At 42.7% G+C, this 25,680-nt stretch overlaps 1 protein-coding gene, 1 long non-coding RNA gene and 1 pseudogene across 3 annotated transcripts in view; 1 reads left to right on the top strand and 2 right to left on the bottom strand.

The window, feature by feature from the left end:
* Nucleotides 1-25,680, bottom strand: part of GRIA1 (glutamate ionotropic receptor AMPA type subunit 1) — a 321,581-nt gene that overhangs the window by 168,692 nt on the left and 127,209 nt on the right. The window lies entirely within an intron of this gene.
* Nucleotides 15,965-22,434, bottom strand: LOC110257317 (annotated as a pseudogene).
* The window catches only part of LOC110257318, a 189,500-nt gene continuing 186,330 nt past the window's right edge, over nt 22,511-25,680 (top strand). Inside the window, exon 1 of the long non-coding RNA XR_002339770.1 lies at nt 22,511-24,713. This is a non-coding gene — a long non-coding RNA (uncharacterized LOC110257318). The remainder of the gene's footprint in view (nt 24,714-25,680) is intronic.

Here is a 25,680-nt window from a genome sequence, read left to right on the forward strand (position 1 = left end):
TGGGGCACTTCTAAGCATGGGTAGGAGGGACTCCTTCTGTCCTGAAGGTCTGAGTAGAAAGCCTTCCGCTACCTTATTTGAGAAATTGGATAAAACTGCGCCCCCCCCCCCGCCATTGCCTTGGGTTGGTCTTTTTTTGGTTGCTTGTGGTGAGATCCACAGAGCCAAGATTAGATGAGGATCTCAGGAAGGAAGTTTTCATGGGTCCTTCAGCTCACAGAATCCTACGGTGTGGTTGTTTGGTGCAACAGCCACAAAATAATGAATATTAAATTTCTTTTCTTTCCCAACCGTCAATTTGTTCCTTTGCATCTCTCCCTCTCATATCTAAGAAAAGAGAAGGGCTGCTGAGGATCTGGGGACTCTGGTTCCCACATAATGACAGAGTCCACAAATGATGCTGGTGATGGTGATTTCTGATGTTATTAATAGCTGCTTGCATGTCTTGAGCCCTTTAATGCTTGGAACTAGAATACATCTTTTACATTAACTGTCAGTTTTAATCTCTGTCATCCCCTATAATAATAATAGTGTATATATTGTTATTATTATTATTTTATAAAAGAAGAACTGAGGTACAGGTAAGTGGAGACCACAGAACTGATAAGAGCAGAGCTGAATGCAACCTATGTATGTCTGATCCCACAAGGTGAGTTCTTGCTATTATGCTAGAAGACCTTACAATGTATCCACCATGACAGAGGTTATTAATGTATTCACTGAGTAATTCACCTATTCACTCAGCATATCATATGTAGTACAGTTTGGGGAAAACGGGAATGAAGACCCCTGCCTTTAAGAGGGATGTCCTAATATTATGAGGAAATCGGACTCATGAATCACTAATAAAAAAACTACTCCTAAAAACATGGGAAAGTGAAATAAATTCTACAGTAGACGCAGAGCATGTTTGTATATTCCTTCTCAAGAGGCAAATGGGGCTGGATGTTGAATCCTAGTTGCTTTTTTTTTTTTTTTTTTTGTCTTTTAGGGCCACACCTGCAGCATATGGAGGTTCCCAGGCTAGGGGTCAAATCAGAGCTACAGCTGCCAGCCTACACCATAGCCACAGCATCGTGGGATCCAAGCCACATCTGCGACCTACACTGCAGCTCATGGCAATGCCAGAATCCTAGGCTTCTTGCCCTTGGAATCCAGGTGTGGCTTTGGAATCCTCCTCAGCCAGGTTACCACCACTAAACAGCTGAAACTGTCATGTGAGATTAAAAGCCTTATATCCTTAGTTTCAGAGGATCAGGAGAAGGCAAGCCTTAAAATCTCCTCATTTTTATCAACTCTCTCCAATGTCAGTTATCACAAACATTTCCCATCCACCTTCTCACTTCTTTAATGCCAAGGGAGTTTCAGGTGTTTTCAGCCTTCTCACCTCTTCGGCTGTCAACTGGGCTCTGAGCTGCAAGATCCCCAAGTCGGGACACAATGTGTGAGAGGCATCGAGGGTGCCCTGCGGGAGCAGGAACAGTGTGTAAAATATGGACCTCCAGAGGGCTGCCACTTCCAGATTTTCCCAAAGCCAGGAGGGTAAGGAAGATGAAAGGAAGGAAGGAAATGCCTCTTTGACTTCATCAGAGCCCAGGTCTGCTGAGAACAGGCACAAAGGTCATGAGAAGCCATCTGAGGGGCAGTGGCCTGTGGGGTCTACTGCACAGGCCCACCCCTGCCTGCCTCTCTGCAGAAACTTGACAAGAGTCTTCCTGTCTCTGAGTCTTGAGATCATCACTGGTAAGACAAAAGGTTTGGCTGCACTTCCAACATCCTCTGATGATTCTCAGCAGTAGGGTGATGAATAGCAGACAGAACGAGGTTGGGCTTTGGATCAGACAGGATGCTACCAAAGCAGGTGACTATAGTAACAGTCACACCCTATTGGTTCTTGTGCATTTGCTACTGGATCCAAAAGGACTTCAGAGTGTACCCTCCCTGTACAACCTTACCACATAAAACGTAAATGAGAAAACCAAACCCAGTAATTTTATCTATTGTATGGAAAAAAAAAACCCCACCAAACCAACACAAAACCAACTCAACAGCAAAAAAGCCAATTGAAAAAATGGGCAAAAGACCTGAATAGACATTTCTCCAAGGAAGATGGACAGATGGCCAAAAAGCACATGAAAAAATGCTCAACATCTCTGATTATTAGAGAAATGCAAATCAAAACTACCATGAGATACCACCTCACACCAGTCAGAGTGGCCAATATTAATACGTCCACAAATAACAAATGCTGGAGGGGGTGTGGAGAAAAGGGAACCCTCCTCCACTGTTGGTGGGAGTGTAAGCTGGTTCAACCACTATGGAGAACAGTATGGAGGTCTCAGAAAACTATACATAGAACTACCATATGACCCAGCAATCCCACTCTTGGGCATATATCCAGACAAAACTTTCCTTAAAAAAGACACATGCACCTGCATGTTCATTGCAGCGCTATTCACAATAGCCAAGACATGGAAACAACCCAAATGTCCATCACAGACGATTGGATTAGGAAGATGTGGTATATATACACAATGGAATACTACTCAGCCATAAAACAGAACAAAATAATGCCTTTTGCAGCAATATGGATGGAACTTGAGACTCTCATCCTGAGCGAAGTAAGTCAGAAAGACAAATACCATATGATATCAAGTATATCTGAAATCTAATACACAGCACAAATGAACCTTTCCACAGAAAATAAAATCATGGACTTGGAGAATAGACTTGTGGTTGTCAAGGGAGACAGGGAGGGAGTGGGATGGTTGGGAGCTTGGGGTTAATGAATGCAAACTATTGCCTTTGGAATGGATTAGCAATGAGATCCTGCTGTGTAGCACTGGGAACTATGTCTAGTCACTTATGATGGAGCATGATAATGTGCGAAAATAGAATATATACATGTATGGGTAACTGGGTCACCATGCTGTACAGTAGAAAAAAATTGTATTGGGGAAATAACAATTAAAAAAATGAAGGTCCCTAAAAAACAAACAAACAAACAAAACAAAAATCAAAGCTCTGATTCAGGCGTAGGCTCAGGCACTGGCTGTGTAAGGGTCTGGAGAGGGGGAAGATGCAAACAGGGCAGAGGCAAATGGAAAGGAAGAGGTAGGTTATTTGGTTAATTTTTGAAATTGTATAAATACCGAACAAGTGGATGGTTAGCCTCAGATGTTGCCCAGGAGCTAGATAACATTCACTGCAATTGTAGTCATACTGATAGTAAAAGCTATCATTAATTATTTGCTAAACACTTGCATTGCTAAACATAAGCCCTAATGAATGTCTTTATGTCCCACAACAATCCCATGAAGAAGGGACCAGTATCTCCTTTTACAGATGAAGACACCAAAGTTCAAGGTCACACAGACATAGGCAGACGTGTAAGTCAAAATCAGGTCATTATGAACTTCAGCTCTAATGCTTGTAGCCATTCTGTCTTCAGAAAAGCAATCATAGGCCCATGGGTGTCTTTACACTGATTCCCCTGTGATGAAGAGAATTTCATCAGGGCCCTTCTCAACTCATTTCAATCCTTCAAGATCCCACTCAAACACCAGTGCTTCCGTAAGAGCCCAGTCAGAATCAACCCACCCTCTCTGAGCTCCCTTGGCTCTTAGCTTATACTTCCATTAGCATACTTCGCACTTGCTGCCTCGTGTTGGAATTAATTACGTCTGATCCTCCCTCCATTCTACACCCAAAGCAAGTTGTTTAGACCTTCATTATGGCACGTTGCGTCTGGCATTAGCTAGTCAAGACTGGATTTGTCTCTGTCTTTTACACCGTGCCTTTCCTGCACAGGAGCTATGTCTTAGGAATTTTTCTGTGTGCCTGGCACTTAATTGAGCTTTGAAAACAGATGCTTTTTAAGGGAGGCTGTTCCAGGCAGCTGGTTTCTCCATTCTGTCTGATCTATTGACTGTGACCCCTTCTTCCCTGCCCTCCCCACACACTCTGGTATGCTTTTCCTTGCACCCTCTTTAGGGTCATTGAGCAGTGGCAGACAGAAGTCAGGGACTCTTGGGTGGATTACCTCTCAGATAACTGAGAAGATAACTGAGCAATTGGCAATTGTTCTTATTGCATGCCACTCCAGCCCTTCTGGACCTCTCTTCCCCAGGAGAGGCGTTTATTTCATGTCACTAGAGTTCACTTTAGGGAAAGAATTGTTTGTCCATTCTCCTACTTTGGAGTTGGAGACTTCCTTCTTCTTGGGGAAGAATGGCTCTGACCCTGTGAAAAATCTTTAGAGATCATTTTTCAAAGGCAGGAGGCTTCAACGGCCACCTGGGATTCCTCAGTTCACATGCCTATGTTCATTCCTGGCTGGACATCTTTGTGGTTAAGAGCACAGGGCTTGATGATGGACAGACTGGATTCAATTTCCCACTCTGTCCCTTGGGCAAGTTAATTAGTAACTCTGAAACTTTTGCTTCCTCATTTGTATTAGAGAAATCATAATAAAACCCACCCAGTGGGGCTGCTTTGAGAGTAAACTAATTCAAAATGTGTTCTTAGCACAGTTCCTGGCTACCATTGTGTCTGTGGCTACAGTTGCTATTGTCACATGGTTGTTGTTTTGTAAACTGTATCATCTGGCTGCTAAGAGAGCAACATGCAGCTGAAAATTTGACCTCTGCAGTTAGTAGGAGATGCAAAATCACCTGCAGCTTCTAGATGGGAGCCTAAGAATAGCTGTGGTTAAGTTTCTGCTTAAAAATAACTTGCATGTTTTTTAGGCTTGCAGAATTGGAGGTGCTTTAGAGAGCATCTTTATCAGTTGTGCCATTTTATAGACAATGGAAGCTCATTGAGATGAAAAGATATTTCCAGGGTCAATCAGCCACAAATCACTCATGCTGGGGCTCAAACTCACAACTGCTGACCCCCAGTCCAGTCTATTTCCTGAGTGTCCCTTGAGCTTAGGTATGGCCCTTTTCTTAGATTTAACCATTGCATACCCCTTCAGTTTTCCTACCAGTTTCTATGGTAACCAGGAGGCCGTCTGAAGATGCTGCCTTGCCCAGTATTGGGAAGATGCGGTAACACATCTTGTGACTCGGACATTCAGAGATGAGTCTGTGTCTTTATGCAGATAAGTTTCTGCTCCACTCTGTCCCTTAGCGTCACTCCTGCATGAACTAACTCTGCTGAAACTAATGTGCCAATGTCTGTATTGGTACTAAGGGGTAAAGGTCTAGTCTTTTCATGCAAATGCCATAATTGAATTCAAATGCAGATGAGACCCGTGCTGGTATTATGGGGGTGAGCTTCCACACTACAAAACATAAAGACAATAGGCTAGAATTGTTATTCTCTGCATTGTGAGAGCAGAGTCAAGTCGTAGGGTAGAGATGAGATGAAGCAAGATGCAGCTCTGGGGAAGAGACCATAGCCCTGAGCCATCAGAAAGCATTTACTCACAGAGCCTGCTGGAGATCACTCTCCCTTAAACATGTACCTAAATATCCCTGACACTTTACCACCTCCAGGCTTTTCTTCACTCTGCTCCTGCTGCTTTCTTCTATTATTTAAAAGTATATAGGGCTTCGTATCATTTAAAAAGTGCTTTTATATCTGCCCTTAGCATGGCTATTTCTCAGATAAGAAACTGGGAGATCAGAGGCATGAAAGGACTTGCCCAGGGCCACTGAGCTCATCTGTGCAGTCAGATCTTCCGTCTCCAGTCTCCAGGGTCAGTGGCTTTCTGTATGGCAGAGGCAGTAGAACCTTCACACTGGTGCTGGGCTTGGACACTGACCGGATCACCTGGGTCTGAATCCTGTCACTTTTCACTTTCTTGTGACCTGCTACTTAGATGATCTATGCCTTGGTTTCTTCATATGCAGAATGGGAATAATCAGAGCCTCAGTCTCAAAAGACTGAGAGGAGTAAATGAGTTCTCATGTGTGAAGCACTCAGAACAGTGGCTGGCATGGAAGACCTGCTCAGTCAATGTTGCTATAGAAACTAAGCTGTGTCCTGTCTGAATTCTCTGCCAAGGCTCATCTGAAATGCTCTGAAGTATGATTCTGACTTTTCGTAAATAGATGCAATTTCTGCTTCTTTTAGACCCTGTGATCATTTGTACTTTGCTCATAGCACACGGTACATTCTGATGTGCACTGGAGATATCTGTGCACTTGTGTTTCTCATCCTACTCTCCCCTTGCCTGTGAGTGCTGTAGTTCAGAGAGAGAGAGCTCCAATATAAGCACATCCCCTGTAGTGCCCAGCATGATGCTTGATACCAAAGAGAGAAGGAAGTTGAGAAATGCTGGTTACACTGAATTCAGTTGAACACAGAATTCCAGTTCCCTTGGAAACCTAGAATGTTAGAGCTGGAAAGGCTCCCTAGAGATTGGCCAATCCTACGCTAATGCTGGATAACAGGCTGCTGGATGGGGGAAAAATTCTTGTTCAAAGTAATATAACATGTTAGTGGCATGAGTAGGTATAGAAATCAGATCTTATCACTTTCCACAGCCCCGGGCTCCACCCAAAGCACTAGGCTGGGTCTCTCTCCATGGAATGGACAGAAGAGAGCCACAGGCTTGAAACAGAGAAGGATGGGGTGAATGACAGCACGAGGCTAAACTTCAGCACCAGAATTGCTCAAAAAGTAGACATGCATTAGGGATGCATATCCAGAAGCTTACCAGGGATGAAGGACATGAATAAATTTCATAGCCAATAAGGCAGTTCTCTGAACTGACTTGGTATGCGTGAATGGATCAGGAGCCCTGCAAAAGAGAAGCTTCTGTGTTCTCAGAGTATTCAGTGCAAACCTTTAAATGGTTCTCTTCCTCTCTCTATTTAACATTCAGTATAACCTGGAATCTCCAATCTTGGGCTCCAGAGTCCTTTCTTCATGTTGGGATTTGTACTTGGAAGATGCTAAGATAAAAAGATACACACTTCTTGCACAGAGAGGCCATTTCTTACCTTCTCTGCATGATTATCTAATCTGGCAGGGAGGAGAAAGGTAAAGTCCTTATCAGCCTGTGCCCCAGAGCCTCTTCTCTGCAGACTACTGTCATGTTTTTTTTCCCCCTTGTTGAGGCTTCAGATAATGTGTAAAATATAAAATGACTCAGAGATAATTCTGCACCGGTCAGCAGGACTTGAACAGGGAAATGTTTTGATTCCTGGTACTGTCAAATCTTGTCTTCCAGTGTAAGATAAGTCTGTCTTAGATGATAAGGCCCTCCATCATCTCTGGTGTAAATGCTAGGGGTGGGGAGTGGGGTGTTGGTACAGAGAACCAGTGAGAAGCTAGTTTCTGATGGCTGTGGGTGGGGCTTTAGGGGAGCCCTCTAAGCAGGCATAGCTCTGGGGTGGGGGGCTACTGAGGCCTGCATCTCAGTTGTTCAGATGAGGAACCCAAGGCTGTGCTTAACCACAAAGTGAGCCTCTGAAAATGGGAGGAGGGGCACTTTGGTTTGCCGAGTCCTCTTTAGTCAGGGATGAGTGTTCACAGCACAGGTGTCCTGGGGAGAAATGCCCAGATGGCAAACAGCTCTGACCTTGACAATCTGGGGGAGGTCCTCTTCTCCTTTTGATCTATATGGCCAATGTATGAGTCAAAAAAGTTGTTACTCTCGAAGATAAAACGTGCTTATACTAGTTGCATGTGAAGCTGAGGCAGGAGAAGTGAGAAAGACGTTTTACAAAGGAAATTGGTCCAGAAGTCATTTCCGCTACTGAGTGACTTGAAGGTACCTCTCATTTTCCTTCTGATTATTAGGACAAGTTGCTGCTGTGGTTGCTTTGATCCATATCCACTAACAAATATACTGTGAAGACAATATTTAGTTACCCTTCCAAGAGCTCACCTGTCATCCTACCACTACCATAAACCACGTATAAAACAAACTGGCACTAACTTATTACCCTATTTTCCTTAAAAAGCCACCCTTTCAAACCCCTCAGGCTGATAATCAACTTCCAAACTACTCCACAGAGGAACCATCACATATGCTGAATGCATACTTTTGGGGTGATGTTTCTAAATTTAAGTTTCCCTGGGCATGACTGAGCCAACTTGACATATATGGATGCCATTACTTATGAACAGTGCCATTTTCGGTGATAGGAACCTCTTCCATGTTAATAGAAATAACAGAGGTTAAAAAAAATGATTTGGCCCATATATTTTGAAGTTTAGTCGATTCAGAAGATTGATTGTTCCTTATTGTTGTTCGTTTTTCACTGTTACACTTAATAACCACCTTCACTTTTTGTTGTTTGTTATTTTTGGCCACCCTGAGGCATATGGAGTGCCTGGGCCAGGGATCTGAGCTCCAGTTGCGACCTAAGCCGCAGCTGTGGCAATGCCAGTCCCTAACCCACTATCCTGGGCTGGGGATTGAACCTGTGTCCCAGTGGCTCCCAAGACACCACCAATTTTATTTTGCCCCAGTGGGAGCTCCATCACATTCACTTTCTAAAGAGAACTTTATTCCCTTTCTCACTGAATGCTCCATCATCTCAAAGCATCCTGTGCTGTCACTTGCTACGTCCTAGTAACATATAAGGGCCCCCACTGATGCCGCTGAGCTCTGACTTCCTTGAAGTCAGAGACAGTTCTTACATGAATGAGAAATAGCTCTGCAGGTCTGTCCCTCATTGTGTTAAGTCCTGGAGGCAGTACCCTGCAGTGCAGGGTCAGCAAATGCTTGACACATATACTTCCCTCTTCTGCTCTCAAGGCAGACATCACTAATTGATCATGGCATTCTTTCCAGGTGAGCCCAGTTAAGATCTCAGAGTCCTCATCATCAGCATTCCTGGAAACCATTACCAATTTATCAGGATTGACAGGCTTAATAAAACCTGTTTTCTGGTCCAGCCTTTTTTTTTTTTTTTTTTTTAGGCCGCACCCACGGCATATGGAAGTTCCCAGGCTCGGGGTGTAATTGGATCTGCAGCTGCCAGCCTATACTACAGCCACAGCAATGCTGGATCCTTAACCCACAGAGTGGGGCCAGGGACTGAACTCATGTCCTCATGAATACTAGTAGGGTTTGTTACCACTGAGCCACAACAGGAACTCCCTGGCCTGGCCTTAATGGTTAAAAGCAAGGGTTTTGGAGTCAGACTGACCTGAATTCAAATCTCAGTGTGACCACTTATTCTCAGGTTGTGTGACCTGGAGTACAGTTGGGCAAATCTAAATCTCAGTTTTTTCCCACATTAAAGTGATCAAATCCTCCCATCCTTCAGAAATCTAAATACTCTAAATAGAAAGGTGAAGTGGGATTTCACACAACCCACGTGGTCTGTCTTTATTTAGAAAAATGAGTGTTCATTGACTTTTGAGGAGTGGAAGGTATTTTTAAAAATCTAAACAATTGTATTTCATTAAAAGCCATCTTGCTTTCTCTTCAGCCAAAAAAACCCAAACAAAAAACAAAAAACAAACAAACAAAAAAAACCCATCTAAATTGAGGCATTTCCTCCTCTGAGAAACTTCTCTTTGCCTAAGATTGAGTATAAATGCCTCACCTGGGCCTCAGAAAACACACTGAACTTGTTGTTCATACTCCTCCTCACTGCACCTGTCATGGGCACTTTCCTTTTATTTCCCCGATTGGTGTGGGAGCTCCTTGAGGGCAGTTAGAGTCTCATGGTTGTATTTTTGGAGCCCAGCAAAGGGCTTGTTACAGAAAATAACTAAAAATAGGGAACATCATTAACACATGAAAATCACTGAAAACAGTGCTAGGAATATGATAAATGCTCTATAAGCCTTAGTCTTTTTTTTTTTTTTTTTTTTTTTTGTCTTTTTAGGGCCGCACCCATGGCATATGGAGGTTCCCAGGCTAGGCTAGGGGTCAAATTGGACCTGTGGCTGCTGGCCTACACGACAGCCACAGCAACGTGGGATCCAAGCTGTGTCTGCGACCTACACTGCAGCTCATGGCAATGCTGGATCCTTAACCCGCTGAGCAAGGCCAGGGATCAAACCTGTGTCTTCGTGGATGCTAGTCAGCTTTGTTTCTGCTGAGCCAAGATGGGAATGCCCAAGCATTAGTCTTTTCTGCATTTGTTGTTATGTTCCAAAACTTCGAGGCTCAGAGAAGAAAGCTTACCACAAGGCTAACTCCTATGCGTGTATGGTTTCATTTTGGATTGCTATTATTCTTGTAAGGGCATGAAGGTATCTATACTTTCTGAACCTTGAAAGAGTTGAATTCCTTGAAATGGGGTTGTACTTTATACATAAGAGGCTTACTTGAGTATGCTTTGGGCCACACCTACCATGTTTTCTAACACTGATGTCCCCCAGCCCAGGCTTCACTATTTAGGGAACAATATTAGACACTGTTTCAGGTTACTAGAACCCTGACTTTCTTTCATGTACCTGCAACCCACGTATTGGCCCAGGAGGTCTGTCTCGTGATACTCGCTTAGGGAAGTGGTTGTCATACCTGAGCATGTAGTCTATCAGAATTCCCTGGACAGCATGATAAAATGCAGTCTGCATGGCCCACCCTCAGAATTTCTGACTCAGTAGGTCTGGGGTTGGGCTTGAGAATTTGCATTTCTAACATGTTCCTGCTGGTCCTGGATCATTCTTTGAGAACCACTGACTAATGGAGTAAAGAAGATAAAAAAGGAATACTCTTGCCTACAGAGTATTACTCTTGCAGGAGCACTCCTGCAAGCTGTCTCTGCAGCCGATTCTCATTAAAGTCAAGGAAATTTACACTTAAGTATCAGTGCAGGACCTTGCTGAAGAATGAAAAAGCAGGGCTTCTAAATTGTGCTGATGGGGCTTGCAACTTTCCCTCTTTCTCAGTTGACAGCGGGTGAAACCACTTGATACTTTAATGTCTCACAGTTAATATCAAACTTCTATAGGATCCTTTTTATTTTTTTCTGGGATGCTCTCATCCATATTGTCGCATTTGGTTTTATAACTGCTTGCAAGTGGGGAGGTAGACAGGAATTAGCATCTCTGTTTGAATGACAAGGCAGAGTAAACCAGAATCCCTGATTCTTTGCCAGTTTTCTCTCCATGATACCACATAGTCTTCGGTTCAAGCGTAAATTGTGCCTTTGAACTCCCATCATGTACCAAACCTTAATTTCAGTGTGTCCAGATGCTTTGAGCTTGAAAACATCGTAAGGAGATCTACTAATCAGAAGGTTCTTAGGCATCTGGGGATACAGATTTCCATCAAGAACCCCAGGAAAGCTTGGCCTCTTTTCTAAAACAATACAGGTATGTAAGTAGAAAATGTAGTTTACATATAGTTCCCGGTTGTACAAGGACCTCTTAAAGTTGAGGGCTGCCATGTCTCATGACTTGAGAGGCAGTGTTCCCAGGAAATTAACTGTGGACCTGTGATGTCCATCATCGAACCATGGAAAAAGAACAGAGGCCATGGAGTCACTGTTTTGCTTTCTGTGATTTTTTTTCTTTTTTCTTTTTTTTTTTTTTTTTTTTTTTTTTTTTTTGCTTTTTAGGGCAGCGCCTACAGCATGTGCAAGTTTGGTTGAATCAGAGCTACAGCTGCCGGCCTATGCCATGGCCACAGCAACACAGGATCCGAGCTGCGTCTGCAACCTACATCACAGTTCACGGCCATGCTGGATCCCCTACCCTGGCTCAGTAAGGCCAGGAATCGAACTTGCATCCTCATGGATACTAGTCAGATTCCTTTCCGCTGCACCGCAAGGGGAACTCTGCTTTCTGTGATTTTTAATAGATGATCAAATTGCGATTTAAGAACTTGAGTCATTATTTTTTAGATACCACAGTCAAATAAAAGCAGAACTAGAGGAGTTCTCTTGTGCCACAGTGGGCTAAGGATCTGGTGTTTTCGCTGTAGCAGCCTGGGTTGCTGCCCTCATGTAGGTTTGACCCCTAGCCTAGGAACTTCCACATGCTGTAGGTGTGGCAGACACACACACACACCACACACACACACAAACCAACCCAACAAACAAATAAACAAAACAAAACAAAACAAAAACAAGCAAAACTAGAGTGGGAAGTAGGCGGTCCCGAAGGGAGTGAGAAATTGTGGAAGAGAACAGGCTTGGGAGTCAGAGAGACATTCAGTCTGAGCTTATACTGTTTACTGACTATAAGATCTTACTTAACCTCTCCAAGATTTAATTTTCCCTTTTTACACATAGGAATCAGAAAGTCAAATAATGTTTAAAAACTGTACTCTGATTGGGTGCTTTTGGACTAAAGCTTAAATGAAAGAAAACATGTCAAGTGCTGACATATGTTGTGACGCCAAGTAAGCAGAAATCCCCCTGTCTCCCAGGCTGTTTTCTCAGCTCAAGTTCAAGTGTAACGGTCAGAAAGTTTTTCTTTCTTTCAGGATGGTAGATACCATCTCAGGTTGCCCAGAGGCCATATACCGTCAGGTCCTCGGGATCATATAAACCTGTATCTGATGTCCTTACTCATGACCGTGCTCGTACGTAATGTCCTGATGTTCCTCTAAGTGCTTTTGCACCACTGTCCCATGTCAGGTCCCAAGGACATGTGTCTCCTGTCTAAGCATGTGTGCAACAAGAGAAAAGAGAAAGTCTCACCAGAGGGTAAGAAAGCCCAGACTACCATAGCGCCCAGTTCTCTCAGCATTTTTCAGTGCTTATTTCAGCTTGCGCAAGATTCATTCTTCCAACTGCAAAGGAGCCACATTATACTTCCTAATCTACGGAGGGGAAGGATTTTCACCCCAATTTTTCATTCTGTATTTGCATTTAATTGACATTTAAAGTTCAGCAGAACTTATAGGTCACTTTGCTGTATACATTTACTTGGGCCTAATACATTAAAAAACAAGATCCTTGTTTTAGCTTATTATTAAACCCTAGAATCCCAGGAGTGGAATGAACTATAGGGGCTTCATCGAATTCCCTTCTGCGACAGGCAGGAGGTGGGTGCTCTGGGATGGGAAAATACTGTCCTCAAGTCACACAGGGAGGGTCTCAGCTGCAGAACCTACACTTGAACTTAGGTTTCGTGACTAGCTTTCTCACCATGTCTTTCCTGACCTGCCTCAGATTATTAAGGAATTTGGAAGGCCAAGCAATTGTACCTTTTCCCATTCTTAATTTCCTCCTACCCTCACTTTCTATTTTTTTTCTAAAATAATTTAGTTGACAGTGGGATAAAGATGCACATTCCTTTTTTTTTTTTTTTAATTTAAAATAAATGGCTCGTCCTGAGTCTTCCTGTTATTTTTACAAGGCTCCCATTATGCTCACCCTTGCCCATACCTTCCAGGTCATATGGGTAGCAGTGCATCTTACGCTCCAGGCCTATGGGCTCTGTCACTGCCTGAGTACCTTTCCTGTCTCTCAGCAGATGCAAAGTCCCTGCTGAGTCTGCTTGAACTTCTTGAAGTTCTATGTAGAAGAGCTCTTTACCCCTGAAACATGCCTTAACTCAGCCTTTTGAAGCGAGTAAGACCTTCAGAGTCCTCAACTCTAAATGACTAGTGTGACAGGATAAAATAACCAAAGTGTTCCAATGACTGAAGTGCAGGGGTGGGTTTGGGGGTTCCTGGTCTATTTCAAGAATCCATTATTATTTGTCTAATGATCCGTAAGTACCACAGTCCCATCCCTGTGGAGTCTTTGGGGAAAATAAGCATCTGTAGTGAGATACTTCCTTTCATTAAATAAGTTAACCGTAAAGAGAGAAAACTGTTTAAACCAAACTGCATTTCTGACCGTAGTCCTACGGAGCCTTTAAAACCAGCCCCTGGCCTGAGCAAGGTCATGGCTGTATGTTATCTATGTCTGTACACAGAGACAGCTGTGTGAATTTTAAGAGGTCATTATTCTAAAATGCCTCCATTATTAGTGTTGTCAGGGAATGGCGTCTTTAAGAAGGAGTAAACAAATTTATCTTGTAAGTAGCTAAATAGTTTTACATATTTTGAAGTGGAAAACCTCCTAATAGGTTCTATACGTGTATTGACTTTTGTAAAAAGAGCTTAGTATACACAGCTTCACCCTGGCTGATGTCACAGTGTTGCAGATGGTAAATATTTTCTGAGAAGAGAGCTATATTTTATACTTTTTTCTTTTCTCAATTTCCTGGAATGGAACCTGGTACAGAGTAAGCATGTGCTAGCCTATTCATCAGTAGGCTGATGAATAATTGTGACCACTGGTGCATATGATAACTCCCTTAAGGACTCCTGTGGTGGTAGGGTGTTTTTTTGTTTGTTTGTTTTTGTTCCCATATAGCTTCATACTTGGTGAGTCTGTAGTCTCTACTGGACCTTCCCGCCTTGTCAGCTGTCACTCTCCCATCTGTCGGCAGCCAGTGCCCACTCCTCCAGTATACACCCACCTGCTGTTTTTTCTTATCTGTCTGTCATTAGCAAGTTCAATGACCCAGCCTGTTAAATCACTCATTTGACATCTATACTGTTTTATAGTCAGCATGCATTTGCCTGCAGGGTGCAAGAATGATGGTCTTTCATCTAGCTTAGAAAACTTTTAATTCTGCATTTGTATACTAGAAGTTTTCCAAAATTGTAAGGTTCTTTAAAGTCTGAAAGCCAGTTAAAAGAGGATGTATCCAGGATAAAATGCAAGCTACCCTCAGAGGTTGTGATATTCTTAAATCAAGGTTTAAACTCTTGATTCCATCTAGAAAACTCTTGATCCTAGCCTCTCAGAGATTTCTAGTCGATTCACTCCCACTCTTGCCAAAGGGACATAATTAAGCCAAATTTCAAACCACATAGGTCATCTCTGGAAAAGAAAACCAATACACGAGAAGCCAAATAATCCTTTGTTATAGTCTAGTTATTACTACATCCACTCTATACATGTATTCAGACACTTTTTTTTTTGTTTTTTTTAGGGCCACACCAGTGGCATATGGAAGTTCCTAGGGTAGGGGTTGAATCAGAGATGTAGCTGCCAGCCTAAACCACAGCCACAGCAAAGCAGAATTCAAGTTGATCTGCAACCTACACTGCAGCTCATGGCAATGCTAGATCTTCAACCCACTGAGTGAGGCGAGGGATCCAACCTGAGTCCTCATGGATACTAGTTGGGCTCCTGACCACTGAGCCATGACAGGAACTCCAGACACTTTTGATAATCATAATAGGATGTGGACATTTAAGTTGAAGAATCAGTTTGAGAGAAATTGCAGAGGGCCCAAAGCATAGGGTTCATATGAGGTTTTTTCAGGGGAAGAGCATGATAGGTAGGTAGGTAGTACTGGCAGGTGTTTAGGGTGGTAGGAGCATCAGAAAAACTTAAGAGGAATAAGACAGAAAGGAGGGTAAGCTCAAATAATAGACCTAAAGAGCAGGATAACAGTTTTAATTGGCCATGGAAACCCATTGTAGTATGCAATGACAGGAATGAACTATTCTGGAGGATACTTTAGTTGGCTACTTGTATAAGGTCTTGTGCGCTGAAAGTAAGTTTTTCAGTGAAGATTAATGACAAGAAGACCAATCAAGGGGTCACCTGTACCAGCACACCCACTCTCCCTGATCCCAGTCACAAGGACCAAATCACATCTTTTCACACTTCTATTTGGGCAACCTTACGAAAAGACGAGATGGCTAGTCATGGAGCCCAAACTTGGGTCATACTTCCAGACACAAATATAGCTAATGACACACTACTCTTCTCCAGAAAGAATAAGAGACAACAGCCCACATCCCTAGGGGGTCATTTTGTGAGAACAAAGTGGCAGCCACCATGCAGAGCCTCGCCTATGTATTTAGTGGAAGAGACACACAGATTTTATTCAGCCACATACACTGGCGTCTTCATTTTTTTTTTGTATTTTTAGGGCCACACCCACGGCATATGGAGGTTCCCAGGCCAGGGGTCCAATGGGAGCTGCAGCTGCCGGCCTATGCCGCAGCTACAGCAATGTGGGATCTGAGCTGCATCTGTAAACTACACCACAGCTCATGGCAAGGCCGAATCCTTAACCCACTGAGTGAGGCCAGGGATCGAACCTGCATCTTCACGGATGCTAGATGGGTTCGTTAACCACTGAGCCACAACAGGAACTCCATATTTACCTCTTAAAAACAGCAATGGGGCATGGTTTTACCAGCTCTCCAATTTTCAGAGCATTTGATTCCTTGGCTCAGAGGAATCTCTCAGCATGATATCTCCAGCCTGTTTTGCCAATGCCATGAATCATCTTTATGCCCAAGGGCAGGACGTTTCTTCTGATCTCCGTACTTTTCCTCAGAAGTGCTCTTCTGCATAAAATGACAACTTTGCCTAATCATAATACAAGGAGACAGTAGCAGCAGCAGTGGTGGTGGCGGTGAAAAGCATTTGCAAACTTACAAAGAAGAGCGCTCGGCTCCGTTTCTCATGGATTACTTCAGCTTGACTTCTGAACAGTCTAATTTTGGTCATCTCAAAGGTATAGATGAGAAAACTGAAGCCCAGAGAGAATAAATTTCCTAGGTTCACACAGTCCAAATATCCAGATAGGAATCTTAATGACTACATGTCCCCAATTTCAACTTTGAAACCCCCCCTTTTTTTTAAACAAATGATATTTATATTTTTAAGAAGACTGCTTCTCTTGATATGGATTGCAACCTGGGGGCTGGGGGAGGAAGGAACAGAGGATTGATTGTCTGCAGGACCTGAAGCCCTAAGCCGTACCCAGGGGTATCTGGTGTCACCTCACAAAGTCCACCAGATCCAGGAATTCTCCCTCAGGGGAGCTGAGAAATATCCCATGCCTGACTCTACCAGGAGGCAGATCTGGGAGTATTTATTTATTTTTTTGGTTTGGAATGTCTGTAAGATGTAATGGCAATTTCAGATGTACTTTTTTTTTTAGCTTCTAAAAATGTTCCAAGAAATTTTGCTTCTCCTACAGTAGGGTCTCCACCCAGGTTGAGCCCAAGAACTTCGTCCTCAGTAGAAAGGAAGAACTCTTTAGCAAGTCTAATAGTCTCCTTGGCAACAGAAGTGTCACCTCTTCTGTCGACTGCTATCCGATATCTAACATCAATGTCTATGTTCCTTTTTCAGATGGTTTTATCTTCTCAAGCACAGATTCCGTTGTAAGTCTTTTTAGTCATTCTTGTAGCATTTTCTCTTCTGTGTGTGTTCCTTACTTTAGGTATTGACATCATTATCTATGAATTCTTTAATGACATCTTTTGTGTCCATTAAAATATCTTCAGGGCTAATGCAAAGCTTATAAATAATTTGAAATATCTGGAAACATTCTTCTAAAGTCCTTTTTTTTCCCCTTTGTTAATCAGTCATCTGATCATGGATTTTAAGACCTGGCTTTTTGGCTTTTCATTTTTTCACAGTATTAGAACTGATCGATCCATTCACCTGGGTATGAAGTTCCACTTTAGATAATTCCAAGTAAAAGATTGACCTCTGGCTCTTGTTCTCCTGTCTCCAACATGATTTGGCAGAGTGGGTCTTTTTCTAAATACTTTTATTCTTGATATGAACAATACCATGTATTTTAGTTAGTAAGGTTTGTGGTCATCACTTTCCTTCCGATTGCTTTACTTCCAGTCATTTTGATAAGATTAAGTGTATGTGTGACTCTGGGCTCAGCTCTGTCACCAAGATAGACTTCCCCTCTTGAATCTCTCCTCGTCTTGGCCTCCCAGCCCTGAGCATAGTGCAGGAGTAGTGCTGAGCACCAGTGACAACATCACCCTTGGCAAGAGTTCCTTGGCTGAGAGCACATCCATGCAGGATGCCTTTGCCCTCTTGACAGTTCTGGCAGCAGGTCGCACTGATCATCCACTGAGGCTCTTATATCCACACATGCGCAGTGCAGTACTGCGTGAGCATCTCACCCAACTCTTCAGCAGTTCTTTGTCCTAAAACTTCAGTTAATACCCCTAAATGTACTCCTCCCTTTGAATTCTGCACTATATTAGTTAGATCCATGGGATGGCCCTTTCTGCCTAAAATTCATTTATTCCGTAAATATGCGTTAAATGGCACACTATATGCCAGGCACTGTACTAGTCTTGGAAGGATGAAATAGTTTCCTGGAAGAACTTGAAGACTAGTGGGTGAGAAACACACGCAATTAGAATGCGGGGTGAGAGGTGGTTAGGAGTCAAGGAGTAAAAAGGAGGGCATAGCCAACCCATAATTGTATGGTGTTTGAGAAGTCTTCTAGGAAGAAATATCACTGAATCTGGGGCCTACGCAAGTAATAGGATTGTGACAGGTGAAGAATAGGACTATTTGAGACCCCAGTGAGCAATGGTATGTAGCCCTAGAGAGAAGGTTGAGTACCACTACGTGCCTTTCTCCCCCATCCCTGCCCCCACCCTCTAATACTGCAAACTCTTGTAGTTCCAACATGCCTCTCACTCATAGATGGTAAGCTTGAAATAATAGAATGAGTACATTGGGCATAGATGATGTCAGTATCCAATAGGTCTGAGTTCAAATCCTGGCTTCACCCATTCCTGACTTTTTGGTAAAGGAATTAGCATCTCTAAACCTCAGTTTCTACATCTGGAGATGGAGATTTCCAGTAGTGCCATCACCTTAAGGTTGTTGCAGGTATGAATATGACATAATGATACGTAAAGGGACAGAGCACGGCACCTAGACAAATCCCCAATGATATTCACTTTTATTAGTAGTGGTAATTGCTAATAGGTCCACCTAGGTTAGGACCGCTCCTTGAAAAGGAATCTCACCTATTTTTCTTTGTGTTCCTCATTGTGCCTTGAACTACATAGTTCAAGTATTTTGATATCAAGTATTTTTTAAGTATCCTCTGATGGATTTGTTGATGTGCATTTTTCCATTAATTCATTGAACAAATATTTATTGAGCACTTACTATGTGCTAGGCACTATTTCACCGGCTGTGGATATAGCAGTGAACAAGGCACACTCCTGGAGCTTTCATCCTAGAATGGTGATCAGCTGTTTCATAAAATTGATGGTTACTTAAGAATTAGGTTTGGAAAATATCATCCAAAAACATGAGTATTATCTAAATTGTTAATAAGTCCACTCAATGTTTCTGGAAAACCCGATTCCTTATCTTAGGACCTCTTCAACCAAGTCATTGTTTTTCCACCTGCTGCTGGGTCCTTCCTGAATCTAAAATGATGATTTCCACTTCATTCCACAATCCACATCTCAGGATCCTCCCTAGTCCTCATTAGCAACAGACCGATTTGTTAATCTGTTTCTCTATCTTTTTACTGCCTTCTGCTGGTACCTGAGGGACTCTCTGTTTGCATAGCAAGAGGAGTGGATTATCAATCAAGCAATTTAAGTTTTGACCTCAGTTTTGCTGCTAATCAATTTGGATAAATTTTTCATTGATTCTTTTGATGAATGTTAATGGAGCACTTCAGAGAGACAGTGCGTAGCCTGGGTGAGGGTTCAGACTTTGGGATCAGAATGCCTGGCTTAGAAACTAGCTCTGCTCCTTTCCAGCCATGTAATAGTGGGTGTCTGACTTGACCACTAGGTCTCCTCACCTGTAAAATGGGGATAATAACCATACCCGCCTTATAGGATAGTTGTAAGTATCAAATGAGTTAATACATGTAAAAAGCTTAGAACAGGCGTTCTTTATAAATGTTAAGACACCATGACTTTCTTGTTAAAATTTGTCATTGTTATCAAATGCCAGGCACTGTGTACAATGCTGAAGAAACAGTGGGGAAAGAAAAAGAGACATGATGTTTGTCCCTAGAGAGCATGCCTTCATGTAAGCGAAGAGGTATTAAGTAACAAAACACTCAGATACATAATTACAAATGTGATGAGTGCCATGAAGGAAGTAACGAGGGTGCAGTGCCTGGTCGAAGGAATATCATTTGAGTTGAGATCTAAAGAATAAATAGAGGATGAAGTAGTGAAGAAAAATGTGTGCCCTTGTGTGAAAGACTGCTCAGAAAGAAAGAAAAGTATGTGTAAAGGGCCTGAGGCAGGGCTGGAGGGGCCCGTCTGGTTACAGTGCGGGGACTGAGGTGGAGTGAGGCTGACACAGTGGGCAGGGTCCCAGCCACGCAAGTGCTGGCTGAGGCACGTGGACTTTGAAAGGTTTCAGAAGGGCAAAGAAAAGCCATGATTTCCTTTTGGGTACACAGATTTCTCAAAACGAAAGTGAGCGGATTGTGTCAAAATTTTTCTCAAGCCTCTTTGACACTGAAGACTATGAAATTTTGCAATGACTACCAATAAAGAGGCAATTTCTTGGAAAAGTAGAAAAGAAATAGAGATGGAAGGAATGAGGTAGGGAGAAGATGGGGGGATGGAATAAAAAAGAAGGCAAGAAGCAAGGGACTGAAACTTCAGTGGAGACATGAAGTCTAGAAATGAAACGTTGAATATTCAACAAGATATGGACTCAGCAGCTATTTCATTTCTGCATGTGTAGGTGTGTTTGAGTTATGCACGTGTTTGTACATTGTGAATTGGACAGGAAGCCAAACCGGGGGCGTCTTTGCATGGAAGACAAATAAGACTAATGGGCTGGAAACGCTGGAGAGGGGGAGAATGCTGTGTCAATCATTTTGGTTAAATGCATGATTACGGGACAGAAAGATGCATCTGGAACAGCTTCTGCCAGAAAGCCAGCATTCAGGCATTGAAATGCTGGCTGCGGGATGGTTCAGCGGCTCCTTTCAGGAGTTGCTTGGTGGAAATCAAACAGAATTGCATTAGAAAAGGAGTGGCTGAGAAGGGACTCTTTGGAACAGAAAATTTTCTTGGAAAAGGGAAAAAGCAAAAGGAGTTTAGTCCAAAAGAAGGACTGACTCCAGGAATTCTTAATTTGTTCCAGCCTATGGAGCCTGGAGGAACGTGAACATTTCTTGCCTTGATATTCAGAAGTGGTGGTGAAAAGGCAGTGGAAAATCAAAAGTCAATAAGTGTTCTTTGGGCCCAGGCTTTTCATTTCCAGCTGAATAGGGCTAAAATTTAAGGATTTTTGAAGGGGAAACACACAGGTTCAACATTGCAAATGCTTTATAATGCTCATCCCTCCTCTAGCACTCAGTATTGCTGTTGATTTGGGCATGGGTGTTTGGGTATCTTACCACTCTTGGAGCAAATGCTTGGAAAAAATACTGAATTGAGTTACCTCAGTGTACCGGGAAGGAGAAGGAGCTCCTGTTTTAGGCAAAGTGCATCTCTGGTCAGGAAATATCCACTAGCAATATGTCTCATTCTTTTAACTACTTCCTGGCTTTTGCCAGTGGTTCAGTTTGCATGCCTGATTTGAGTTAATAACAGCACCTGCCACTTAATGGACATTTACAATATGTTTTAGGGGCTTAAGGCATACTACCTCACTGAAGTGTCACAATTCATTACAAGACAGCTCTTTTTTTTCTTTTTTTGCTAACCCATGGCATATGGAGTTCCTGGGCCAGGGATCTGACCCCAGCCGCATCTGCAGCAACATTGGATCCTTAACCCCCTGTGCCAGGCCAGGGATTGAACCTACATCCCAGTGTTCCAGAGATGACACCCATCCTGTTGCTCCCCAGTGGGAACTCCAAGGTAAATTCTCACATTACCATTTTACTCATAAGGAAACAAAAGCTCAGAGAAGTTAAGGAGAGTACACCAAGGCACACGTTACTGGGACTGACACATAGATGGGTTTCCAAGCCCATGTGCCCTTTGAGCTTATGTTTTCTTATCTGTAAAAATGGAGGTGGTTAATAATATGATCTTGAAATTCTCGTGTTCCCAAAGCTCCCTGAGCAAGACGGCAGCATTTCTGTTTTATATGCTTTTCTCACCATGGAACCCTTCCTCTCCATCCATTCTCAGTGGATTCAAAGATTTTCTCCTATCAGAGCTTGTTCGGGGATCATTCATCCTCACTAACATGCTAATGGTAGATAACAGGAATCAGCCTTTAGCAATTGTTCTTTACCTTCCCGTAGCTGGCAGCCAAAGGCACTGCTATTGTTAGTGATAAAAATAGTATCGCTATTATTATTCTCCCATTTCAGACCATCCCAGCATCATTGAGAGACAGACAAGGTGAGCACTCCCCAGGCTGCAAATGAGAAACTAAGGCCTGATATAGAGAAGGTGACTCAGCCAAGGCCATACAATGAGTTAAAAGCAGTGTCATGGCTATAAGCTCACATCTCCGAAGTCCTCTTCACCTCCCTCAGCAAAGCATGCTGCTTCACTGAGTTACAAGCTCAAGGATCAGGCGGAAAGTGTAAATGAGCAAAGGGGCAGATGAGAGAACACTTTTGCCCATGCTAATGGTCACTCAGCTTTAGCTACGCTTTTTCAAGTAAAAAGCAGGTCTAGATCTTTCCATTTTATCAAAGAGGAGCTGAGTGTCTGGATTTTTTTTTTTTTGTTCACACCTACTGCATATGGAGGTTCCCAGGCTAGGGGTTGAATTGGAGCTACAGCTGCCAGCCTATGCCACAGCCACAGCAACACCAGATCCAAGCCATGTCTGCAACCTATACCACAGCTTACAGCAACTCTGGATCCTTAACCCACTGAGCAAGGCCAGGGATCGAACCTGCAGCCTTATGGTTCCTAGTTGGACTCGTTTCTGCTGTCCCACAATGAGAACTCTATCTGGATTTTTACATGCAATTCTATGATTTTTTTTAAAGCTGCCTCAAACTCTTGTTTTAAATCTCTGTGAGAACCAACTATCACACATTTTTAAGTTCGCGTAACCACTGGGCAACCAGTTTTCTACTTCTGCATCACTCTGAAGAAAGGATAGAGAGTTTGAATGTGGTTGCAGAGATGTGTAGCTGACAGCCCTTTCAACCACAGGAATGCCCAGTGCATGGGAGATCCAAACCCCAATCAGTCAAACCTCAGGGAACAGTGAAGATTGTAGGTCCCGAACAAAGGAGGGTCAGGCAGAGACCCCCCGAATCCCAGGAGCTGAGAAGATTGTACCTGAGCTTTGATAGAAAACCAGCTCTCTAGGAAAACAAACAAACAAAAAAACCTGGCATTTGCCAATTTTTATAATGTAAACATTCCCACCATAACCATTGGCTAGTGATAGTTTAACAACCAGCTTACAAAATTCACGAATATTTAACACTTGGCTCCAGATATTGAACAGTTGGTACACCAGAGTCCAGTGGTTTCAAAAGGGTTGCATATCACAATCACCAGTGAGCTTTTAAAAATTTCAGCTTCCCAGGCCCATTCCAGAGCCACCAAATCAGACTTTCAGTGGGGCATTACAGGATGTTGTGTTTTCAAGAAACTTTCTGAGATGAGCAGCAAGACCTGGCATTCCCTAATGTAATCCCCACTTCCAACTAGAAAGAAGTAGTCTAATGAAGACAGCCTGTTTAGAGCATTAAATGAAAGAGTATAGAACAGAGGTAAAGAACCCAGGACTCTGAGAGACAGAAAATAAGCATGTTAAATATTGTGAAGTAATTATGATAAAACAAATTTAATTATAAATAGCAGTTTTGGAGTTCAATCACTGTTCTAGGAATCTTACTTGCATAACTTTTAAAAATCCTTACCCTTTGAGGTATCACTATTATTTCTATTTTATATATGGGAAAATCATGATACAGAGAAATTAAAAAACATGCCTGAGGTCCCAATACTACTACACAAGAGAGCTGGGATTAGAATCCAGGCAGCCTGGTTCTGGAAACTAGTCTTAACCACAATTAGGGAACGTACCTTTTTCCTAAAGATAATTTTGCATAGAGTAGCTGTAATCAGAAGTTTTTGAATTAGACTGAGTGTAGGGTAGGATTTCATTTTTTTTAGAAGATCACATCCTTCTGTCTTTAACAGGGTATCTGGAAATCTTTGTAGGCTTTTCTCCCATTTTAGTGACCCCTTGGCAAAGTCTGTTCTGAATCCGCTAGTCCTCAAGTAGATAGATTTCATGATTACTGACAGGAAGAGTTGAATCTTCTATCTCATTTTTCGGTCATTTGGTTTTCCCTCTACTGGGCACCCTAGATGGTATTAACGGTCCTTAAACCGGCTCTGGAATTGGACCCCACATCCCCCGGGGGCTATATGCCATCTGTTTCTAAGTCATCCTGCCTTCGGTCTTCCGTTCAACATTGTCCTGGCCTCACACCCTGACTGAGGCTAGAAATGGGTGTTTGGTGCAGATGTTCTGCTGTGCAAGACAGTTGGCAGTCTGTCCTCACAGGGCAAGCCTGGGAGCATTAAACATTCCAGATCTTCCAGGCACATGAAGAGCAGAATGATAACAACCCTATAAAAACTTTAGGAGCTCTTTCTCCACAAAATGATCCAAAACTAACCTGCATTTACCAAGTATATAAAGCCAAATTTGGAAGAAATAAACCTAGGAAGGTCAAATAGTGCTGTAGTGGAATGTTTATCTTCTGACTCATTTTAGAAAGGGTTTCAGGCAAGGGTCTCAGTCCCAGAGGCCAACAGTAACTAGACTGATATAAATGAGAAGCAACCAGCTGCACACTGTGGTGACTGGGAGAAATGCATGCCTCATCTAAAAGGGGAAACCCCTGCCTAGGGTCAGCCTATTGTGAACACGTCTGTCAGGTTTCAAAGAGAAGTCACAGGACTTTCAAATGTCTGAATGAGAGATGATGTAATTTGGACCAATGAGTGCAAACAGAAAAGCTGGCCAAAGTACTTAAAAATATGCTTGAAGATGTTGAAGAGCTAACACAAGAGTAAAGAATCCTAGAGCGAGGATCTGGGGCTGGAGGAAAGTCAGCAGGTAAGCCATGTGTTTGGAGCTGCTTTTTTTCCCCTGTAGACACTTACCAATTCCAGAGAGGCAGCTAAACTAAGAGGAGTCAGGAATAAGAAGGTGGGAGTTAGAGTTCTGGACAGAAAATTGGTGGCAGTAGAAAGAGGCTGCTAGAGTTCCTGTCGTGGCTCAGTGGTTAATAAATCTGACTAGCATCCATGAGGATGCAGGTTGATTCCTGGCCTTGCTCAGTGTGTTAAGGATCCGGTGTTGCCATGAGCTGTGGTGTATATTGCAGATATGGCTTGGATCCTGTGTTGCTGTGGCTGTGACTGTGGTTGCCAGCTACAGCTCCAATTTGACCCTTAGCCAGGGAACCTCCATATGCTGAGTGTGGCCCTAAAAAGCAAAAAAAAGAAAGAAAGAAAGAAAGCAAGGAGATGCTAAACAATGATCACTCTGGGTTGGGATCCAAAAAAGCTACCCAATAGGAGTGAGGATGACCCTGGAAATAGGTGCTTGTAAGGACTGCAGTTTAGCTTCAAATCACCCCAACCTCTGAAACTGTATTGAAATGAAAATGGATTGCTATCAGTAAAGTTAACATATGTCTATTGGGAAAAAACGATAACCCTATGTCTCAAATTATTTCTACAAAAAATTCTGCAATACAGTGTCCAGCACACAATAAGTACCCAATTACACTAGAAGATAAAACAACATAGATAAAAATGAACAGGCCCAAGATACTAGAGTAATTGAACATATATTTTATAAGAAACTATGCTTAATACCTTCCATGGGGTAAAATACAAATTGATAATTTCCACAGACTACTGAAAACTATGCAAAATAATTAAGAGGAAACTCCAAATTGGAAAGGTAAAAATACTGACATTGAGAATTTTCCATTAAAAAGTCTCCAAATAATAAATGTTAGAGAAGGTGTGAAGAAAAGGGAAACCTTTTACACTATTCATGGGAATGTAAATTG

The sequence above is a fragment of the Sus scrofa genome, chromosome 16, assembly GCF_000003025.6.
Source record: "Sus scrofa isolate TJ Tabasco breed Duroc chromosome 16, Sscrofa11.1, whole genome shotgun sequence".
In the NCBI taxonomy this organism is placed as follows: Eukaryota; Metazoa; Chordata; class Mammalia; order Artiodactyla; family Suidae; genus Sus; species Sus scrofa.